Genomic DNA, 21,698 nt, shown 5'->3' with positions numbered 1-21,698 from the left:
TTGTCACACTATATATTTAAAAAATGTAACTCAGCAATGATAAACTGAATATATACAAGGAACCTGATCCCCCCAGGGGTCATTTACACTGTCATCTTAGTTTTCTAATACCATTTTCTAAGGCATCCCATTAGGAAAAGTCCATGTAAATAGAATGAATTTATTGTTGGGATTAGTTGCAGTCTGCAGTAACAGCAGGGACCCTTAGCTCAATATCTAAATCAATCTGCCTCATTTGTGAAGCAGGAAATTCCCTGGTTAGCTGACTGTTCACATTATTTTTGAATAGTATAATGCACCTTTCTAAAGGAAAAAAATCTAAGAGGTTAATAAAATATAAATCCTGGCTTCACATACATGGAAGGCTGTGCAATGCAGCAAAAACGATGCAACTGGGACCGCACACCTGATTTGGAGATTTGGAATAACACAGACATTTCTGGTAGAGATGGGCAGAAAGCGGAAGCTCCTATCCACCCAATATTTTGCTGCCAAATTTTGAGAAAGTTGAAATAAAATTTGAGAAGTTTACCCAAGCCAGCCCTGGATTTTGCTCCATAAAACCAAATTCAGCTGCAATTTTGCACATCTCTAGTTTTCATACTCATATTACTGTCTGAATGTGAAATTAGGTTTAGTGTGCGGGTGCTCGGTGGTGCTGGTGGCCTGTGATACACAGGAGGGTCAGATGATCTGGTGGTGCCTCCTGGATTTAGAGTCCAAGACTATATAAATTATCTATGCAACTACAATTATTAATGAAATCATAACAGCAGAATGGCCACGCTAACTTTTGCTCTTAAAGGTTTAATTCCCTTGACAATAATTCAGACATAATACTATAATATGTTAGTCCAGTGGCACCTTAAAGATTAACAGATTTATTTGGTCATAAGCTTTCGTGGGTAAAAAATGCACTTCTTCAGATGCATGGAGTGAAAATTACAGATACAGGCATAAATATACTGGCACATGAAAAGAAGGGAGTTACCTTACAAGTGGAGAACCAGTGTCCTCTGATGGTATTGCTAAAGTAGATATGGGGACAGAGTAGGCAACGGAGTTTGTTACAGGGATTGGTTCCTGGATTAGTGTTTCTGTGGTGTGGTGTGTAGTTGCTGGTGAGTATTTGCTTCAGGCTGGGGGGGCTGTCTGTAAGCGAGAACTGGCCTGCATTCCAAGATCAGTGAGAGTGAGGGATCATTTTCCAGGATAGGTTGCAGATCATTGATAATGCACTGGAGAGGTTTTAGCTGGGAGCTGTATGTGATAGCCAGTGGTGTTCTGTTATTTTCCTTGTTGGGCCTGTCCTGTAGTAGGTGACATCTGGGTACCCATCTTGCTCTGTCAATCTGTTTCCTCACTCCCTCAGGTGGGTATTGTAGTTTTAAAAATGCTAGATAGAGATCTTGTAGGTGTTTGTATCTATCTGAGGGATTGGAGCAAATGCGGTTGTATCTTGGGGCTTGGCTGTAGACAATGGATCATGTGATGTGTGCTGGATGGAAGCTGGAGACGTGTAGGTAAGAATAGTGGTCAGTAGGTTTCCGGTATAGGGTGGTGTTTATTTTACCATCACTTATTTGCACTATAATGTCCAGGAAGTGGATCCTTTGTGTGGACTGGTCCAGGCTGAGTTTGATGGTGGGATGGAAATTGTTGAAATCCAGGTGGAATTCAAGGGCCTCCTTCCCATGGGTCCATATGATGAAGATGTCATCAATGTAGTGCAAGCAGAGGAGAGATCCTAGGGGACGAGAGCTGAGGAAGTGTTGTTCTAAGTCAGCCATAAAAATGTTGGCATACTGTGGGGCCATGTGGGTATCCATAGCAGTGCTGCTGACTTGAAGGTATAAGTTGTCCCCAAATCTGAAATGGTTGTGGGTGAAGACAAAGTCACAAAGCTCAGCCACCAGGTGTGCCATGGCCTCATCAGTGATACTATCCCTAACAGCTTGTAGTCCATCCTCTACACACCACACAAACACTAACCCAGGAGCCAATCCCTGTAACAAACCCTGTTGCCTACTCTGTCCCCATATCTACTCTAGTGACACCATCAGAGGACCCAACCACATCAACCACACCATCAGGGGCTCATTCACCTGCACATCTACTAATGTGATATATGCCATCATGTGCCAGCAATGCCCCTCTGCCATGTACATTGGCCAAACCAGACAATCTCTACATAAAAGAATAAATGGACACAAATCCGACATCAGGAATGGTAACATACAAAAGTCAATAGGAGAACACTTTTGTGACGGGTGGGGTCACAGAAACCCCCTTGGGAACTGCCACCTGATGTGCTGAGACTACCTCTGAGACCATTTTCCCTGCCAGCTTGGGACTTCAGAATCCTGCCTGGTTGAGCCAGACATGCTAGCCTGCTACACACACAGCCCCAGGTCTTAACTATGTCCCCTAAAGCTGTAGACTTAACTGAAAATGGCTTAGAAGGTGCTCCTGTCCCCAGTACCCAGATGCCCAGTTCCCAATGGGATCCAAGCCCCAAATAAATCCGTTTTACTCTGTATAAAGCTTGTACAGGGTAAACTCAAATTGTTGGCCCTCTAGAACACTGATAGAGAAATATGCACAGCTGTTTGCTCCCCCAGGTATTAATACATGCTCTGGGTTAATTAATAAGTAAAAAGTGATTATATTAAATATGAAAAGTAGGATTTAAGTGGTTCCAAGTAATGACAGAACAAAGTAAATTCCAAGCAAAACACAACAAAAACATGCACGTCTAAGCCGAATACAGCAGGAAACTAAATGCAGGTAACTCTCAATCTCAGAGATGTTCCAATAAGCTTTATTCACAGACTAGACTCCTTTCTAGATAGGGCCCAATGCTTTCCCCTGGTACAGTCCTTGTTCCAGCTCAGGTGGTAGCTAGGGAATTTCTCATGACTGCATCCTCCTTTGTTCTGTTCCATGGATTAGTCCTTATATAGCTTTGGCACAAGGCAGGAATCTTTTGTCTCTTTGGGTCCCCACCCCTCCTTCTAAATGGAAAAGTCCCAGGTTTAAGATGGATTCCAGTACCAGATGATATGGTCACATGTCCTGTGAGACCCCAAGCCTTCATTCTTCCCAGCCTGACTCACAGGAAGGCTTGCAAGTAAACAGAGCCATCTACAGTCAATTGTCCTAGTTAATGGGACCCATCAAGATTCCAAACCACCATTAATGGCCCACATTTAACATAATTACAATAGGACCTCAGCGTTATATTTCATATTTCTAGTTTCAGATACAAGAATGATACATTCACACAAACAGAATGATCACACTCATTAGATTATAAGCTTTGTAATGATACCTTACAAGAGACCTTTCGCATGAAGCATGTTCCAGTTACATTATATTCACACTAATTAGCATATTTTCATAAAATCTTATGGAGTGCAATGTCACAACTTCAATCTCCCTGGACATTCAGTAACAGATTTAAAAGTAGCTATTTGTCAACAAAAAAACCTTCAAAAACAGACTTCAAAGAGAAATTGAAGAGCTACAATTCATTTGCAAACTTAACACCATTAATTTGGGCTTGAATAGGTACTGAGAGTGGTTTGCCCACTACAAAAGCAATTTTTCCTGTCTTGGTATTGACATCTCCTCATCAGTTATTGGAAGTAGACCACATCCACCTTGACTGAATTGACCTTATCAACACTGGTTTTCCATTTGTAAGGTAACTTCCTTCTCTTCATGTGCCAGTATATTTATGCTTGTATCTGTAATTTTCACTCCATGCATCTGAAGAAGTGGGGTTTTTTTACCCATGAAAGTTTATGCCAAAATAAATCTGTTAGTCTTTAAGGTGCCACTAGACTCCTCACTGTTTTTGTGGATACAGACAAACCCGGCTACCCCCTCTGATACTTGGCACTATAATATGTGGAAAAATTAAAGGGAATAGATGAAAGTGTAAATAGAAAGATGTAAATGCCAGAGAAATGCTCAACAGCTCCCTGTTTAAATAAACAAGCAGAGAGCTTCTCAGTTAGTAAAAACAAGGCAACTTGTTACCTAGAAATTTTTGACTTTAAGTGTTTTGGAATCAGTATACTTTCAACTGACACAAAGGGTTTGCATACACAAATTTAATTGTAAAAGGGTGTTTGCTTTTATATTCACTTAACGCTTTAGCTCACAGTAGACACAAGCAATAAACTACATCTTATCCCTTTGCCACATGAAATGAGAAAAAGGCTGGTGAGGCAAGACAAGATGACAAACCGGGGGTGAAGCAATGCAGGAAAAAAACATCTATGTAAACCAATTAGACAGGATGATCTAAGAATTTGGAGTAATTCAAAAGGAACACAGAGAATTCAGACTAACATAGGGAACCATTTGAAAAAACGGCTATGACTAATGGATGAATGAGGAACACTAATTAAGAGGTTGTGCATTAAAGCCAGACAATTTAATGTCTCCTTCATATTTACACACCCATCATTAATACTTCCCATATGATCCAGCACATGGTCTAAGCAATTAGAAAATGTAGGAGCAAAACCAAAAACTGTTGGGGTGCGAAAATGTGGGTTGTACAATCTAAATAAATTATAATAGAACTTTACCACTTGAACTCTGGAATTCGGATTAAAGAACAGAAACTGAACCAAAGACAACTAATGCAAAATTTTCTAACCTGCATGTCCAAAGTCAGACACCTAAATATGGAGAACGGCAATGCCAAGTCAGCATGTGGTCTAGCAAAAGGCATCTCCTTATGCCTAAAAGCCACGGCAACAGCTTGGTCTATAGATGCTTGACCCTCTGAGAGAGACTAGGCCTTATTCAGTGGGTTTGCAGCAGGGCAAGAGGACATTTTTAAAACTTACTGCAAGCTGTAAAGAAAGTTATGCAGCAAACAATTGTGGTACAAAAACAAGCAGGTCAATACTTTTAGCAGGATCTGGAGTTATATGGGGCTGAAGACATCCTGTGCATTTGGGATTTTCTATAAGATACTGTCTTTGACAAATAAGGGAACCAGAATGGTATGGGCCCACTTTGAACAGTCTCTTTTCTCCAGCATGTAAATAAGTCCCAAGTTCTCAATCATTTATAGAAGCTGATACCATATGCCTGTTTTCAATCCTACAGCAATAGTAAATGCTATTTGTACAATTCTTAAAAAAGGCAGTGAACTATAATTTAAACACCTCTTTGTAATAAATTGAATTTATTATGGCTAATGTTTGAATCCTTCTGATAACGTGTCATTAGTTTTATAGGAGTTTTTAGTAAGTTATAAAAGTTTTTCTATCACTTGTATTTCCTTGGGGCTCTGTCATTAACTGTATAAAATACAGTTATACCTCTGTATTTTTCTTTGGGAACTAAAATGTAGACAACGAAACATGCTTGTACCTAATGAGATGCATCTAACCTGGAGACTCTAAACTCAGTTTTGTTTGGTTTCCATTTCTAGAAGTTAAGCTCCTGAGGGGGGAAAACATCAGAGTGGATACATCACAGAATACTGTCAAATGGCATCTTGTTACTCTATTCCCTTCGTATGTTCTGAGCCATATGTTTAGCTTCCTAGCACAATCACAATTTCAGTATCATCAGCATTTCAAAGCAAAACAGGCTATTTACTTCCTCAGACATAGTCAAATAAGCTATCCCTTGCTGGGGTCTATGTGCTGTCTGTTAATTTAGAAAGCAGGCACTGTTACGCAATTTTCAGAAACTGAGTTGTCTTACCATGCTGATGGCTCAGATAATCTTGGTGCTGATCTTCAGCACTGTCATAAACAGATAGTCAAGGGTTAATAGAACAGAAGTACTTCTGTCAAAACCTAATCCCAGATTTGGACCTTAGCATCCAAAATATGGGGGTTAGCATGAAAACCTCCAAGCTTAGTTACCAGCTTGGACCTGGTACTGCTGCCACCACCCAAAAAATTAGAGTGTTTTGGGGCACTCTGGTCCCCCCAAAAACCTTCCCTGGGGACCCCAAGACCCAAACCCTTGAGTCTCACAACAAAGGGAAATAAACCTTTTCCCTTCCCCCCCTCCAGGTGCTCCTGGAGAGATACACAGAAGCAACCTCCGTGAATCTAAGCAGAGGGAGTCCACCCTCCCCGTTCCCAGCCTGGAGAACAGAATTACCGAGAGTCAATCTCTCTTCCCCCCTCACCCAGAGGGAATGCAAAGTCAGGCTAGTACATCTAACACACACAGGTTTTCCCCTGACTTCTTCCTCCCACCAATTCCCTGGTGAGCTGCAGACCCAATTCCCTGGAGTTCCTCCACTAAAGAAAAATTCCAACAGGTCTTTAAAGAAAGCTTTATATAAAAAAGAAAGAAAAATACATACAAATGGTCTCTCTGTATTAAGGTGACAAATACAGGGTCAATTGCTTAACAGAAATATGAATAAACAGCCTTATTAAAAAAGAATACAATTTAAAGCACTCCAGCAACTATAGACATGTAAATACAAAACAAAAACCCAACTTTGTACTCACAACTTGGAAACATAAGATTAGAAAGCAGGACATAGAAAAATCCTCCTCATAGCTGAGAGAGATTCAGGCAGACAGAAGAACCAAGAACAAAGGACTCACCCACAAAAAACCCTCCACCCAGAGTTGAAAAAATCCCGTTTTCTGATTGGTCCTCCGGTCAGGTGCTTCAGGTTACTTTTTTTTCAGGTGAAAGAGACATTAACCCTTAGCTATCTGTTTATGACACGCCCCCCAAATTGCAGACAGTGGGGAAGTTCACTGGCGGCGATTTCCTTCTAGAACTTTAAAATAAACAGATTACTACAACACATGCACCTTTACATATACCACTAAGTATATAACTAACAGACTTCTACATTTTAAGAACACTTTTTAACTACTAGATTCTGGGAAACTCTCACGGGAGAGTGCATCAGCTACTTTGTTAGAAGCTCCTGTGATGTGCTGAATTTGAAAATCAAGATCTTGGAGAGCTAAACTCCAACGAAGAAGTTTGTTGTTGTTTCCCTTGGCAGTATGAAGCCACTTTAGTGCAGCATGGTCAGTTTGTAGTTGGAACCGCCGTCCCCAAACATATGGGCGTAGCTTTTTCAGGGCGTACACAATGGCGTAGCATTCCTTTTCACTGACTGACCAGTGACTTTCCCTCTCAGACAGTTTCTTGCTGAGAAACACGACAGGATGGAAGTTGTGATCTGTTGCTTCCTGCATGAGAACTGCTCCTATACCACGCTCAGATGCATCCATGGTTACTAGGAATGGCTTGTCAAAGTCCGGGGCCCTGAGCACAGGGACAGACATGAGCGTTGCCTTAAGTTGGGTAAAGGCCTTTTGACACTCATTAGTCCAGTTAACTGCATTTGGCTGGGTCATTTTGGTCCGGTCGGTCAGTGGGGCAGCGATTTGGCTGTAGTGTGGTACAAATCGCCTGTAGTACCCGGCCAAGCCTAAGAAGGATTGGACCTGTTTCTTTGACCGTGGGATAGGCCACTTTTGGATAGCATCCACCTTGGCCTGTAGGGGGTTTATGGTTCCTCGACCCACCTGGTGCCCCAGGTAAGTCACTCTGTTTTGGCCTATTTGACACTTTTTGGCCTTAACAGTTAGTCCAGCCTGCCTGATGCGCTCAAATACCTTTTCCAGGTGTAGTAGGTGTTCGGGCCAGGAGTCTGAAAAAATGGCCACATCATGGAGGTAGGCAACTGCATATTCTCCCAGTCCTGCTAGTAGACCATCTACCAGCCTCTGGAAGGTGGCGGGTGCATTTGGAAGGCCGAAAGGAAGGACACGCCACCGTCTTTTTTCACGTCGTAGTAGACGCCGTCAGGCCACTCAGCATCATCTCCCTGGACTGTAAACTGACAAACCTGTAAGTCTCTGGAATAGAAAGGCTTGAGAGAATTAACATGGTACACTCTGGGCTTTAGTGAGGAATTGGGAAATGCTATGAGGTAGTTCACAGTTCACAGGCGCTCTTAGACTGTGAATGGCCCTTCCCATGATGCTTCCATGTTATGGGCCTGTTGTGCCTTCAAGACCATAACCTGGTCTCCTACCTTGAAGGAACGTTCTCTGGTATGTTTGTCATACCAGGCCTTTTGCTCTTTCTGAGCATCCTTTAGGTTCTCTCTAGCAAGGGCTAAAGAGTGTCGGAGGGTGCTTTGTAGGTTGCTTACAAAGTCCAGAATGTTAGTTCCTGGAGAAGGCGTAAACCCCTCCCATTGCTGCTTTACCAACTGTAATGGCCCCTTAACCTCGTGACCATACACAAGTTCAAACGGTGAAAACCCTAAACTGGGATGTGGTACAGCCCTGTAGGCAAACAGTAACTGCTGCAAGACTAGGTCCCAATTATTGGAGAATTCGTTGACGAATTTTCGTATCATGGCCCCCAAAGTTCCATTAAACCTTTTGACCAGGCCACTGGTTTGATGGTGGTACGGGGTGGCAACCAAGTGATTCACCCCATGAGTTTCCCACAGTTTTTCCATGTTCCCTGCCAGGAAATTAGATCCTGAATCTGTAAGGATGTCGGAGGGCCAACCTACCCTGGCAAAAATGTCTGTTAGGGCCAGGCACACAGTGTTAGCCTTGGTGTTGCCTAGAGCTACAGCTTCCGGCCATCGGGTAGCAAAGTTCACGAAAGTCAGTACATACTGCTTTCCTCTGGGTGTGTTTTTTGGGAAAGGACCCAGAATATCCACAGCTACTCGCTGAAATGGGACCTTAATTATGAGGAGTGGCTGGAGAGGGGCCTTGACCTGGTCTTGGGGTTTTCCCACTCTTTGGCATACCTGACAAGACCGGACATACTTGGCAACGTCCTTGCCCATCCCCTCCCAGTGGAAGGACTTCCCCAACCGGTCCTTGGTTCTGTTCACCCCAGCATGGCCACTGGGATGATCATGGGCTAAGCTTAAGAGCTTCCCCCGGTACTTAGTTGGAACCACCAACTGTTTTTGCGGCTGCCATTCTTCCCGGTGTCCACCAGAAAGAATCTCCTTGTATAAAAGTCCTTGATCTATAACAAACCGGGATCGATTAGAAGAGCTGAGCGGCGCTGGGGTGCTCCGTGCCACTGCCCAAGCTTTCTGAAGGCTGTCATCTGCTTCCTGCTCAGTCTGGAACTGTTCCCTTGAGGCTGGGGTCACCAGTTCTTCCTCAGACTGTGGACTTGGGCTTGGTCCCTCTGGAAGCGATATAGGTGATGAGGTTGTTTCCGTTGCTGGTGAACTGCTCTCCACTGGTGCACCTGAGGGTATTTCAGGCTCTGGCTGAGCCTTTTGGGTATGGCTGTCTGTTGCTTCTGCCAGTTCTGGCTCGCTGGCGCCCTCTGACGTTGAGTTTGAAGATGTGGTTGCAATTGCTGGTGCTGGTTGCTGTTCCAGTTCCGGGCCTGGGACTGGAGGTGCTGTGGCTGTTTCAGTGGTTGGCATGGAATCCGGGTCCACTACCTCTGTCTGGGTCTCTGGTAACACAGACGGGGCCTCTGTGGATGGCTCAGGAACAGGGATGGGTCTGGAAGCTTGCCTGGTTTGGCTACGTGTAACCATTCCCACTCTCTTGGCCCGCTTCACCTGGTTGACCAAGTCTTCCCCCGTAGCATGGGGATAGGATAATTGTCATAGACTGCAAAAGTCCACATTCCTGACCAGCCTTTGTACTGGACAGGCAGTTCAGCTGTAGGCAAGTCTACAGCTTGTGACATGAAGGGGTCAATTGTAACTTTGGCCTTTGGGTTGATGAATTTGGGGTCAATGAAGGATTGGTGGATAGCTGACACTTGTGCCCCCGTGTCTCTCCATGCAGTAACCTTCTTTCCGCCCACTCTCAAATTTTCCCTTCGCTCCAAGGGTATTTGAGAGGCAGCTGGGCCTGGGGATCTTTGGTGTGATGGTGGTGTAATGAATTGTACTCGGATGGCGTTCTTTGGCCAGTTGGCCTTGATATGTCCCAGTTCATTACACTTAAAGCATCTTCCATCTGATGGGTCACTGGGCCGAGGTGAGTTACTGGAGACTGGTGAGGTGGAAGAATAGGGCGTCTGTGGCTTTACTTGGGTTGTATGTGGGGTCTTTGGCTGTCCTCGGTTGTAGGGTTTATGGTCGTTGTGCCCCCTGGGGTATTCGTCCCCCTTGACCGTAGCATTCTTGCTTTCTGCCACTTCCATCCATCTGGCTCCAATCTCCCCCGCCTCAGCGAGATTTTTGGGTTTTCCATCTTGTATGTACCGTGTGATGTCCTCAGGAACACCATCCAAGAACTGCTCCATTTGTATGAGGAGGTGCAGTTCTTCCAAGGTTTTAACATTGTGTCCTGATATCCAGGCCTCATAATTTTTCCCAACGTAGTAGGCGTGTTTGGGAAATGACACATCTGGTTTCCACTTTTGGGTTCTGAAACGCCGACGGGCATGATCCGGGGTTATCCCAATTCTGTATCTGGCCTTGGTTTGAAAAAGTTTATAGGCGTTCATGTGCTCCTTAGGCATTTCAGCTGCCACCTCTGCTAAAGGTCCACTGAGCTGTGGCCTCAATTCTACCATGTACTGGTCTTCAGGGATGCTGTACCCAAGACAGGCTCTTTCAAAATTTTCCAAGAAGGCCTCGGTGTCATCACCTGCCTTGTAGGTGGGAAATTTCCTGTGATGTGGAACCATAATTGGCGAAGGGTTGTTAGGATTGGCTGGCGCATGCAGCCCAGCTTGCGCTAAGTCCAGTTCATGTTTTCTCTGTTTTTCCTTCTCTTCACTTTCTTTTTGTTGTTTTTCCATTTCTCGGCGGTGGGCCATGTATGCTTCTTCTTGTTTCCGTCTGTTGGCCACCTCTTCTTCTTCTAGTTTTATTTTGTGGGCTGCCTCTTTGGCTGCCTGTTCTCTTTTGTAGGCTGCCAGTTTGATGCTTTCTTTCTTTTCTTTCAGCTCCACCTCTTTTTGTCTTTTTTCCATTTTCTGTTTGTTTTTTTACATCTCTCGCCTGTGCTCGGCGTCTTTGATTTGTTTTTCAGCCTTCATTTTTGCCTTAGAAGTCATGGTTTATGTTTTCTTGTGTTGGGGTGCCCTCTGGTGTTTATTGTCTGAACTGCAGGCTATGTTGCCTTCTGGGGTATGACTAGCAACAGTGCCTTTTTCCCTTTTTTACTAGCTAATTTTTTTAAATGTAAAGTAAACCTGAAAAACCACTTTATTTGCATGTATATAGTGCTGGTACTTGCCTCCTAATGGGAGGGCTATTGTCTGACAAAAGATCCGAAATAGTCTCTTTAATGGTTGCTTGCTTAATATGCAAGCCACAGCTGCCAGAGAGAGCAGAAAAAAAAATTCTCTCTGGTTCCCTTTTAAAATCAAACTGTTTCTCTCTGCTAAAAAGCCCCTAGCAGAGAAAAGAAAAATATAATATTCCTACTGGCTTCTGGAATCTATCTCACCACTGCCACTCATGTCAAAACCTAATCCCAGATTTGGACCTTAGCGTCCAAAATATGGGAGTTAGCATGAAAACCTCCAAGCTTAGTTACCAGCTTGGACCTGGTACTGCTGCCACCACCCAAAAAATTAGAGTGTTTTGGGGCACTCTGGTCCCCCCAAAAACCTTCCCTGGGGACCCCAAGACCCAAACTCTTGAGTCTCACAACAAAGGGAAATAAATCTTTTCCCTTCCCTAACCCTTAGCTATCTGTTTATGACAACTTCATGTCTCTTTTGCCTGTAAAGCGTTAAGTTCAGTGAGCCTGGCTGTCACCTGACCAGAGGACCAATCAGGGGACAGGATACTTTCAAATCTTGAGGGAGAGAAGTTTGTGTGTGTGCTGTTAGATTTTGGTGGTTATTCTCTCTGGGTTCTGAGAGTGACCAGACATGCAACCAGGTTTCTCTCCAATCTCCCTGATACAGGTTCTTTTAGATTCAAAATAGTAAGTACTAGGTAGATAAAGGGAGTTAGGCTTATGTTTGTTTTCTTTATTTGCAAATGTGTATTTGGCTGGGAAGAGTTCAAATGTGTATTTGGCTGGAAGGATTTTAATTTGTATTTGTATACTTGGGCTGGGAGGGTATTCCTAGTGTCTATAGTTGAAAGATCCTGTAATATATTCCATCTTAAATTTACAAAGATAATTTTTACTGTTTTCCTTTCTTTAATTAAAAGCTTTTCTTGTTTAAGAACCTGATTGTTTTTTTATTCTGGTGAGACCCCAGGGGACTGGGTCTGGATCCACCAGGGAATTGGTGGGTGTTAGACCCCCAAGTTTGGCCCCAGGGCCATACAACAAGTGCTTCGGCCTCCACCCCCCAACGGAATTTTCCCCCAGCCCCCAGAACTGCCACTGATCACATAGCTGCTCAAAAAGCAGAACTTGTAACAGGAAACAGCACCTTGCGGTCGGCCGACCTGAGGAGGGGAAGTTTCCCCCAGACGGTTGCTTCCTGAGTAGAGATGCTGGGGGCCGATTGCCTCCCTTGTATGGGCATGAGCCACTCGCGACCCTGCAATTGGCTTATTGTAAATTATGACGAAAAATTCGTTATATATTGTTGGCCCCCCCCGGGGACGGGCAGAGAGAAATCGAATTCCCGTCGAACCGTATCCAGGATTGATCGCCCTGCAGTCTCTCTCCGGGCTCACGCGTTTCCTGAAGCCTGACAGCTTGCCGGCCGTAATGAAACTTTTGTGGTTTGTATGTGTAAGTAAGATTAGCTGTTAAGGATATCTGTATTGCTAGATAAGAGGCAGAGACTGGTTCCAGCCGCCCCAAGGCTCCTGCTAGGGGAAACCCGTTGACCAGGAAACCTTGAACGCAAGGGGGACCAGTTGAGCCTCGCAATTTGTGTTTAATAAGATTAGTTGCTGCATTTATGATTACTAATAGCACCAATATCACTTTTACTAACCCCTGGGACGACCTGAATAATTACTGGGACTTAGAAAAATACCAGGGCCAGCTTCTATTTGTAATTGTAGTGTTTGTGTTATTTGTTCTAGTATTATATTGTAAGCCCAAGCTGTAACTAATTGTGTTATCCCTTATCCTTATCTGTGACTCATTTAATAAATCCTCAATCTTTAACACTACGACTGATTGCTTGCGTTCTCCCCGTCACTACCCTTGGGCACTTGTCACCCCCCCCCCAGGGCATCCAGTGATCGAACCTCCGCCCTATTCCAACGCTCATTACCCGGTAGATAACGGGCACCTGGTGGCCATATCGGTGGAGCGAGGGGTGAGATCAATCTGTAATCAACATGGCGTCACGAACAGGATGCCTTCGGGAGGGTCAGTGCCCGTGGTGTAGTGGGGACCGTGAACAATCTGAGCTCGAGCAATTTCAACACCTGCAATTTCACCAAGTGGCCAGCAGACAGTCTGCTAAGCCCACCCTAGATTGGATTTGTATTATAGAATCAGGGTCAGGGTCAAAAAGCTATACAACCTCATTAACCCTGCCTGCCGTAGGATGTCTCCTCCATTGCCATCCCACCTTTAAATGTCAGCCGGCCGATAGTTCCCTGCAATCCCAGTGCACGGGGGTTGCGGAGACTAGTCGGACCGAGACACCGTCTGGCATTTGGAACGAGTGTAGCCGTATCATAAAAAGATCCGGGGCCACCGTTCCCAAATTCATACTCCCGCCCCGGGTACAGCCGGGTGATCCAGCCCACGGGTTGTTAGTCCACTTAATGAAGGAATTGGAACAGACCAGGCGGACAAGGAAACTTAGACCAGACGAGTATAAGTTGGAAGACGTGTCCACGGTCTTGTTCAGCGCATTAAACAAAATGCTGGACCTTTGCGCGGTCCTTCATGGAAGCACTATGTTTGCTGCTAAACAAGCCGCTGCTAACGACACCGACAGCGCAGAGTGTGAGATAAGTGGCAAAGAGCAGGAGGATGGGAGACCACCCCCTTATGAAGCCCCCCCTTGCCCTTTAATTTATCCCGCACTCCCCTCAGCCCCACCTGCGCCTGAGAAGAAGGGGCAGATGGAGGCCATGCCTGTTGCTATCACCAAAAGTAAGGTGGATTATTATACAGGTCAGACAGTTACGACTACCGAGTACCGAACTCGCACCAAGGCGGAGATGAAGGAATTCTTAGCAGACACGAGGCGCAGGGAGGGCGAGGCACCCCTAGTGTGGCTGGGTCGTCTGGCCCTGGATCACGGGGCAGAGATGGTAGATAGGGAGGAAGCCGCTGTTCTGGCCAAAACGTCCAATTGGGCGTCGGGGTTCCCGGGTCATCATCTCTTGGGAAATGAGGTATGGCCGCTCACCACCCCGGCCGCGGCCGTCTTGGCCATGAAAGGCAGTTTTAAGGGACTGTATGTACCTCCCGGCAGCGTAAATACACCCCATGAGATCATCTGGGCTATTGCCGGAGCGTCCATCATAGTGTGGAACCCACAAGTGGTACCGTTAAATTTAGACCAGCAACAGGTTCAGTCAGGTGTCCCCTTTATTTATGTCACAGATCCCACTCAAATTCCGGTCCAACGGGACGCGGTGGACTTGGCCGTAGATGGCGCCCCACCGATTGACACAGGGGGACTCCTGCTGTTGCATGGTTGGGTTGGGCAACCCCTTATTACCTTATATGAGGCCGTGTCCCGGCTCCGAATGCCACCAGCCCCGAAGAACCCCATTTCAGCCCTTCCAGCTGAGAGCCCTGTTAACAAGGGTCAGCATAAACACCCTGAACGAACCAAGGCTGAAAAAGCACTTTTTGGGTTCCTGTTACATAAGGGGATCCCCAAGGAAGCACTGCGGAAGATGTCCGCTTCCCAGCAGCAAGATTTGGGGAAACAGTTAGGATGGAAGGACTGGGATGACTATTTGAGAACAAAAAACGAGTAGAGGCCGGGTGCGCCCCGGCCTCCACAGACACTTGGGATGATCGACCATATCACACCCTATTGGTAGCCGGTCCCAAACCCCCTTACACCCCTGTATCTTTTTTGTTGGACACCGGAGCTCAAATCTCTGTTATAAAATCCAATGTGCCTCATGTATCCACAAGTTCTACTATGTTTATTCAGGGTCTTAACAGTATTGAAGAAAAGCCTGTAGTCAGCTTTACTTTGATTCATAAGGGGTATAAGCGAAAAGTTAAGGCTTTGTTGGGAGGAACAAATTTGCTGGGGGTTGGGGATATAAAACGACTGCGATTACAGAAACAAGTCTGTCAGGCTCTGCCTGTCACCCTGTCGCCCGAAGCCCCCCCCCCTTATTGCCCCGAGCTTGTTAATAACAGTTCATGGAAATTCTCTCCCATTCCCACGAAGCCTGAAGGCATCCCCCTGATTAAGCAACTCCTCGATCAATTATTAAAGGAGGGACGGATAGCACAGGCGACCGCGTCAAATTATCTATCTCCCGGCTGGGGTATCCCCAAGCCCGGCAACCCCTCTGAATTTCGACTGGTCATTGACTATAGGCAGGCAAATAGCCGAGTCCGACACCTCCCATTCGCAGGCCCAGCCACCATTCCAGAAATACGGCAACAGCTAAGCGATGCCAGTGGGAGGTGGGCCTGCACCCTAGATTTAAAGGATATGTTCTATCAAATCCCGTTGGAGGATAAACCCCAAATCCTAAATTTTGCTTTCCAGGGCGCACAGTATCAGTGGAAGGTGTGCCCTCAAGGGTTCTGTAATTCCCCCGCCTTGGCCACGGCCGCTCTTGCAAAAACCTTAAAGGGGATAGAAGCCACTGGGGGCACCACCATTCTAGCCTATGTGGACGATATAATTATAATTGGGCCCAACGAACACATAGTCCAACACGTAACTAACACCGTGGTAGCCGAACTAAGGGCCAATGGGTGGCGAATTAATGAGAGAAAAAGCCACCTCGTGCCCTCTCAAAGCTTTTCCTTCTTAGGCCAACATTATGACCCCTACAACTGTGGCCAACCCACCTCAGGGATTTTAGACCCTTGGGTTAAAGACCCACCCGAGAATAAAAAGCAACTACAGAGACTTTTAGGCCTGATTAATTATCACCGACACTTCATTCCAGATAAACACCTTGTAGACCTGGAAACGATCCAGGAACCCCTCTCGTCCAAACGGAAACGGGAAATATGGAGTCCTGAGGCCCAAAAGAGCTTGGAACGAATAGCCACCTGGTTTGCCTCTAACCCACGCCTAGCGCGATATAAAAGGGATTCACCTTTTATCATTACCCTGTTCTTTACACAACATCACTATGGGTACTCGGTATCACAAGACGGGCAACCGGTCTATAACTGGGCCCGACGGCTCAAGGGTCCTCAGTATCGATATGGACCCATAGGACTTATGTTACTAGCCGCAGGCGAGGCACGCATTTGGGCCCCGCTATCTAGTAAAGGGACCCTGATCGGCCCCGAGGTACACCTCATTCCATGGCTCACGCGGCTGCCCCCTCCCAGTTTTCACGGGACCAGCCTAACGTGGCAACAGCTGTGTTATTTGGGGGAAATCACGTGGCGGGAATGGACGCTTAAATCGCTGCCAAACGATGTCCGATTCCCAGCGGCCTCGGAGCCCTTGTGTATAGAAACAAAATATGACCCCTGGATTGTGTCCGACGGGGGCACTTCCCCGACCCCCCGGGCAGGAGTTCTCTGTGCTAAATGTGACCATTTCCAGGTTGATCTCCTTCCCCCGGGTTCATCGGCCCAGCATAGCGAAGTCCATGGGGTCCTTCTCGCTGCCCAGCACGTTACCCAGGCCCATTCCGTTTCTGCTCAGGTCGTATTGGGTATAGACTCACAATTTTGTCTCAGCATCCTCACGGGAGAGGCTAACCCCACAGCGTTCATGCCACTGTGGGAGACTATCTTTGACCTTGTACGTAAGTTCTCCCGGCCCTGGTTTATAACCCATTGCCCGTCACATCGTCCTGACTCTAATCCCCTCCACTCCGAATTGGATCACAGAATGAGGGAAATTCAAGCCCCCCAAGTGTGCCTGGGGCAGCAGCCCCAGCTAAACACCGACCCATTCCTCCAATGGCTTCATGAGGATTGGGGGCATTTGCCTAGCGGCCGCCTATACAATCAGTTAGCCCTAGGTGCTCAGGGAAAACCTGAGGTACGGCGGCAGGACTGTGAAAGAATTGTGCAGTCCTGCCTTAAGTGTGCACAAATCAAGTCCCAAAACCGTCCGCGTTACGAGCGGTGGGCGTACGCTGCGGAGTATTTCCCTCCTGGCGCGGTGTGGCAAATAGATTTAATGGGACCCCTACCTGGAGCCCGTCGCCACCCAAAGGCTCTGGTAGTGGTAGATTTGGGCTCCCGTCAAACTCACTGCATCCCTCTGAACACCACCACGGCTGCGGCTGTGGCTGGGGCACTGCAACAGGTAGCCGCAGCATGGGGTGTGCCCTCCGAAGTTCAAGCAGATGGAGGACCCCCGTTTACCAGCAAACGTTTTGAAGCATTAGTGCTGGGATGGGGGGCTTCCCTCCATATTCACTTGAAGTATCACCCCGAAAGTAATGGTGTTGTAGAGCGGAAAATCGGGGTTCTGAAAACCATGATACGTTCAGTTAATCCCAACGCTGACTATAAGGGTTGGAGTGCACTATTACCGCAGGTTCTAATCTCTCTCAATGCAAACTATTCTCGTTGGCCTGAAATCAGCCCCAGACCTAGAGGCCCCTGGACTCCCGTATATCAGCCTGACCAACTAGTCTGGGTGGCTGAGCCACAGGCCTCAGGTCACCGAGAACCCTACGCTGCCCAAATTGTAAGTGCAGGTAAATATCCTAACACCTACACGATTGTGGATGCCCGGGGCACCCACACCTTGGTCCATCATAACTGGATAAGCAAGCGTTCCGAATCAGGAACGAACTAACGGGGGCCAATAAGGCCGCCTTCTGTTCTGTCTTACAGTTCGCCATAGCGGCGGGAGGCCAGAACAACGATCAGAGGGACCCACCTCTGCTGAACCCGAGACGGTATCGTGTGGGCGAAAATATCCATCAGCTTCTGTTCGCAGCCTATTGGATCCAGGAAGCCCTGGGAGGAAACATCGACTTATCTTCGCTGACCTCTGATAACTGTCTTGCATGTTCCAACAGGCTGTCTGTAAATAGGCCTTTGTTTGATTTATTGCCGTTAGTGTTTAACTTTAGTAGTATTAATAATCCCCTCAATTGTTCTTCCCCCTTTGCTCAGTGGCTCCCCACCGTACAATGGACAGGTTGCACAAATGATCTTTTTGACCCCATTTCCCCCCTTGTTTTTCCTATTTTTAATGAAATTAGGGTACGTCGTATGGGCCCACTCCCCTTGTCACCTGGGGAAAGGCCCATGGCATCCCACTGTTGGGCCTTTTTGGGACATAATCGAACAGAAACTAGTTGGGTTGGGGCCTACCCCAATTGTTCCCAGTGGCAGCTGGTAGATGGAAATGAGACGGCCAGCAGCCCTATTTTCAATCGTACGTCCCCACCCCCCATTTTATGCAGTAACCGCGGCCGGAAAATTGGGTCCGGCGGCAACACTTATAATGGCAAAAACTTCTATCAGCCCCTTAAACACACATATCTATCCCACAGCCACATTAAGAAGTTAGTTTTTAAGGGAGGCTCGGCCTGTCAGGACTCAACCTTTTCCCCTTGGTTCCTCAGACCCGGGCACTTTTGGCTGTGTGGCAAGGCAGCCTATGCGGTGCTTCCTCCCAATCCTAGAGGTGTATGTACCATTGGTTCTATTTTAATAAAAGGAGGTGGCATTTATGTTAAGACCTGGCAGCCCAGTTCAGCCGGGCGGGTTCGACGTTCTTGGGGATGGTGGGAAAGGGCAAAGGGTGCGTTGTCCTCTGTAGTATCTTCAGTGGTCTCATTTAACCCCGTAGGATATATGTTATTGCGTGAGCAAGTATTATTCCAATCGTTAGCTATAGAAACGCTAGCCAACACCACTGCAAAGGGCTTTAGCTTAGTTAATCAGCGGTTAGGTGAATTAGCAGATTATTCTTTTCAGAATCGCTTAATGATACAATTTTTGTTGCAATCACGGGATTTTTGTGAAACCCTCATATCTATGTATCCACAGTTTAAAGATAAGTGCTGTATCTCTCTGTCTTCTATTTCTGGAAACTTAACTGAAGTGATTAATGACCTTCAGGCCTTGGGAACTGCTGTGCGTGAGTCCAGAGAGACCTTCCGCTTCTGGTCATGGCTGGAGTGGCTGGGCCTTGGAGCCTATAAGTCTTATTTTCAGGCCCTTTTTGTGTCGCTTGTGGTGGGCCTCTGCCTCCTCTGCCTCGGGTGTGCTTTTGTTAAGGCCTGTGTTCGGCGGATGGTGGGAAGTGCCCTTATTGCCTCGGCCACTGAGACGCGTCCGCTCGTAGGAGCGGACGCTGACTCGGACACTGAGGTTTAGGTATGTTGGGCGTTGTCGGCCGGAGCATGGGGGCATGTTAGACCCCCAAGTTTGGCCCCAGGGCCATACAACAAGTGCTTCGGCCTCCACCCCCCAACGGAATTTTCCCCCAGCCCCCAGAACTGCCACTGATCACATAGCTGCTCAAAAAGCAGAACTTGTAACAGGAAACAGCACCTTGCGGTCGGCCGACCTGAGGAGGGGAAGTTTCCCCCAGACGGTTGCTTCCTGAGTAGAGATGCTGGGGGCCGATTGCCTCCCTTGTATGGGCATGAGCCACTCGCGACCCTGCAATTGGCTTATTGTAAATTATGACGAAAAATTCGTTATATATTGTTGGCCCCCCCCGGGGACGGGCAGAGAGAAATCGAATTCCCGTCGAACCGTATCCAGGATTGATCGCCCTGCAGTCTCTCTCCGGGCTCACGCGTTTCCTGAAGCCTGACAGCTTGCCGGCCGTAATGAAACTTTTGTGGTTTGTATGTGTAAGTAAGATTAGCTGTTAAGGATATCTGTATTGCTAGATAAGAGGCAGAGACTGGTTCCAGCCGCCCCAAGGCTCCTGCTAGGGGAAACCCGTTGACCAGGAAACCTTGAACGCAAGGGGGACCAGTTGAGCCTCGCAATTTGTGTTTAATAAGATTAGTTGCTGCATTTATGATTACTAATAGCACCAATATCACTTTTACTAACCCCTGGGACGACCTGAATAATTACTGGGACTTAGAAAAATACCAGGGCCAGCTTCTATTTGTAATTGTAGTGTTTGTGTTATTTGTTCTAGTATTATATTGTAAGCCCAAGCTGTAACTAATTGTGTTATCCCTTATCCTTATCTGTGACTCATTTAATAAATCCTCAATCTTTAACACTACGACTGATTGCTTGCGTTCTCCCCGTCACTACCCTTGGGCACTTGTCACCCCCCCCCAGAGCATCCAGTGATCGAACCTCCGCCCTATTCCAACGCTCATTACCCGGTAGATAACGGGCACCTGGTGGCCATATCGGTGGAGCGAGGGGTGAGATCAATCTGTAATCAACAGTGGGGAGAAAGGAGGGAAGGGGGAGAGAGAGGTTAATTTTCTCTCTGTGTTAGGATTACTTTCTCTCTCAGGGAGAGTCTGGGAGGGGGAGAGAGAAGGAGGGGGGAAGGTGGACTTTCCTCTCTGTTTCAAGATTCAGGGAGTTTGAATCACAGTGATCTTCCAGGGTAACCCAGGGAGGGGAAGCCTGGGAGAGGCAATGGTGAGAGAAAGGTTTTACTTTCCTTGTGTTAAGATCCAGAGGGACTGGGTCTTGGGGGTCCCCGGGCCAGGTTTTGGGGGGACCAGAGTGTACCAGGCACTGGAATTCCTGGTTGGTGGCAGCACTACAAGTACTAAGGTGGTAATTGAGCTTAGAGGAATTCATGCTGGTACCCCATCTTCTGGACGCTAAGGTTCAGAGTGGGCGTTTATACCATGACAAGCACATAGCATTTGATTGGATCCAGTGGAGCTATGACAATTTATACCAGCTGAGGACCTGGCTACATATTTACAGCTGATAAAGAGAAATGTCAGATTATTATTTTCTACACAGGGAAAAAAACCTCTGGGCAAAGATCCGGAACCAATCCTGTAACATTCCCATTAGTGTGTTTTGTGGTTTATAAATATTTTGACCACTGAATTCAGACATGTAGCTGTAAAGACACACTCGCTCAGATTCCTCTTGCCGACCTTACAACAGTATCTGATAAGGAATACCATTTACAGTTTACATTTTAAACTGTCCTCTTCTGCTGCTACAAGCCCGCTGAATGAGGCTGTTCAGGAACTGACCTACCTTATCTCAGAATGCCTCAAAAAATTATAGACCAGGCTCTTGCTGTGGCCATTTGCCCAAAGACTGACATTTTATGTTTGAGGACTGGCTTCTCCTTATTTATTGCAAGTGTTCATCAAGTGACTGAAGTTTACCTCACAACCGGTAGCTACCGTCTTGCAACAGGGGCAGCAGAAGCTTCCTAACAGTCTGAGGGAGCCACCCGTGCCTAAACCATGGCCCCATGCCCCATGACACCCGTTTCATCCGAACCCCTGACCCTGTTCCGCCCCTGCCCCCGAGCCCCCACCCTTGCACCACCCCTTCCCCCAAGGCCCAGCTCCTGCACTGCCTCATCCCTCCAAGACCCCACTCCTCTCCCTGTCACTCGCCCTTACAGCTAGTAAAAAGTGTTCTGGTGCCCCTGTCTTGCAGCAAATGGAAGAAAGGGGATTGTCCCTGAGCTGCAAAATTCTCCACTGGTTTGGCAACGTCATGTCTTCTCAGCAGGTC

This window comes from Gopherus flavomarginatus, chromosome 1 (genome assembly GCF_025201925.1).
Source record: "Gopherus flavomarginatus isolate rGopFla2 chromosome 1, rGopFla2.mat.asm, whole genome shotgun sequence".
Classification (NCBI taxonomy): Eukaryota; Metazoa; Chordata; order Testudines; family Testudinidae; genus Gopherus; species Gopherus flavomarginatus.
This window is presented reverse-complemented; position numbering follows the sequence as displayed.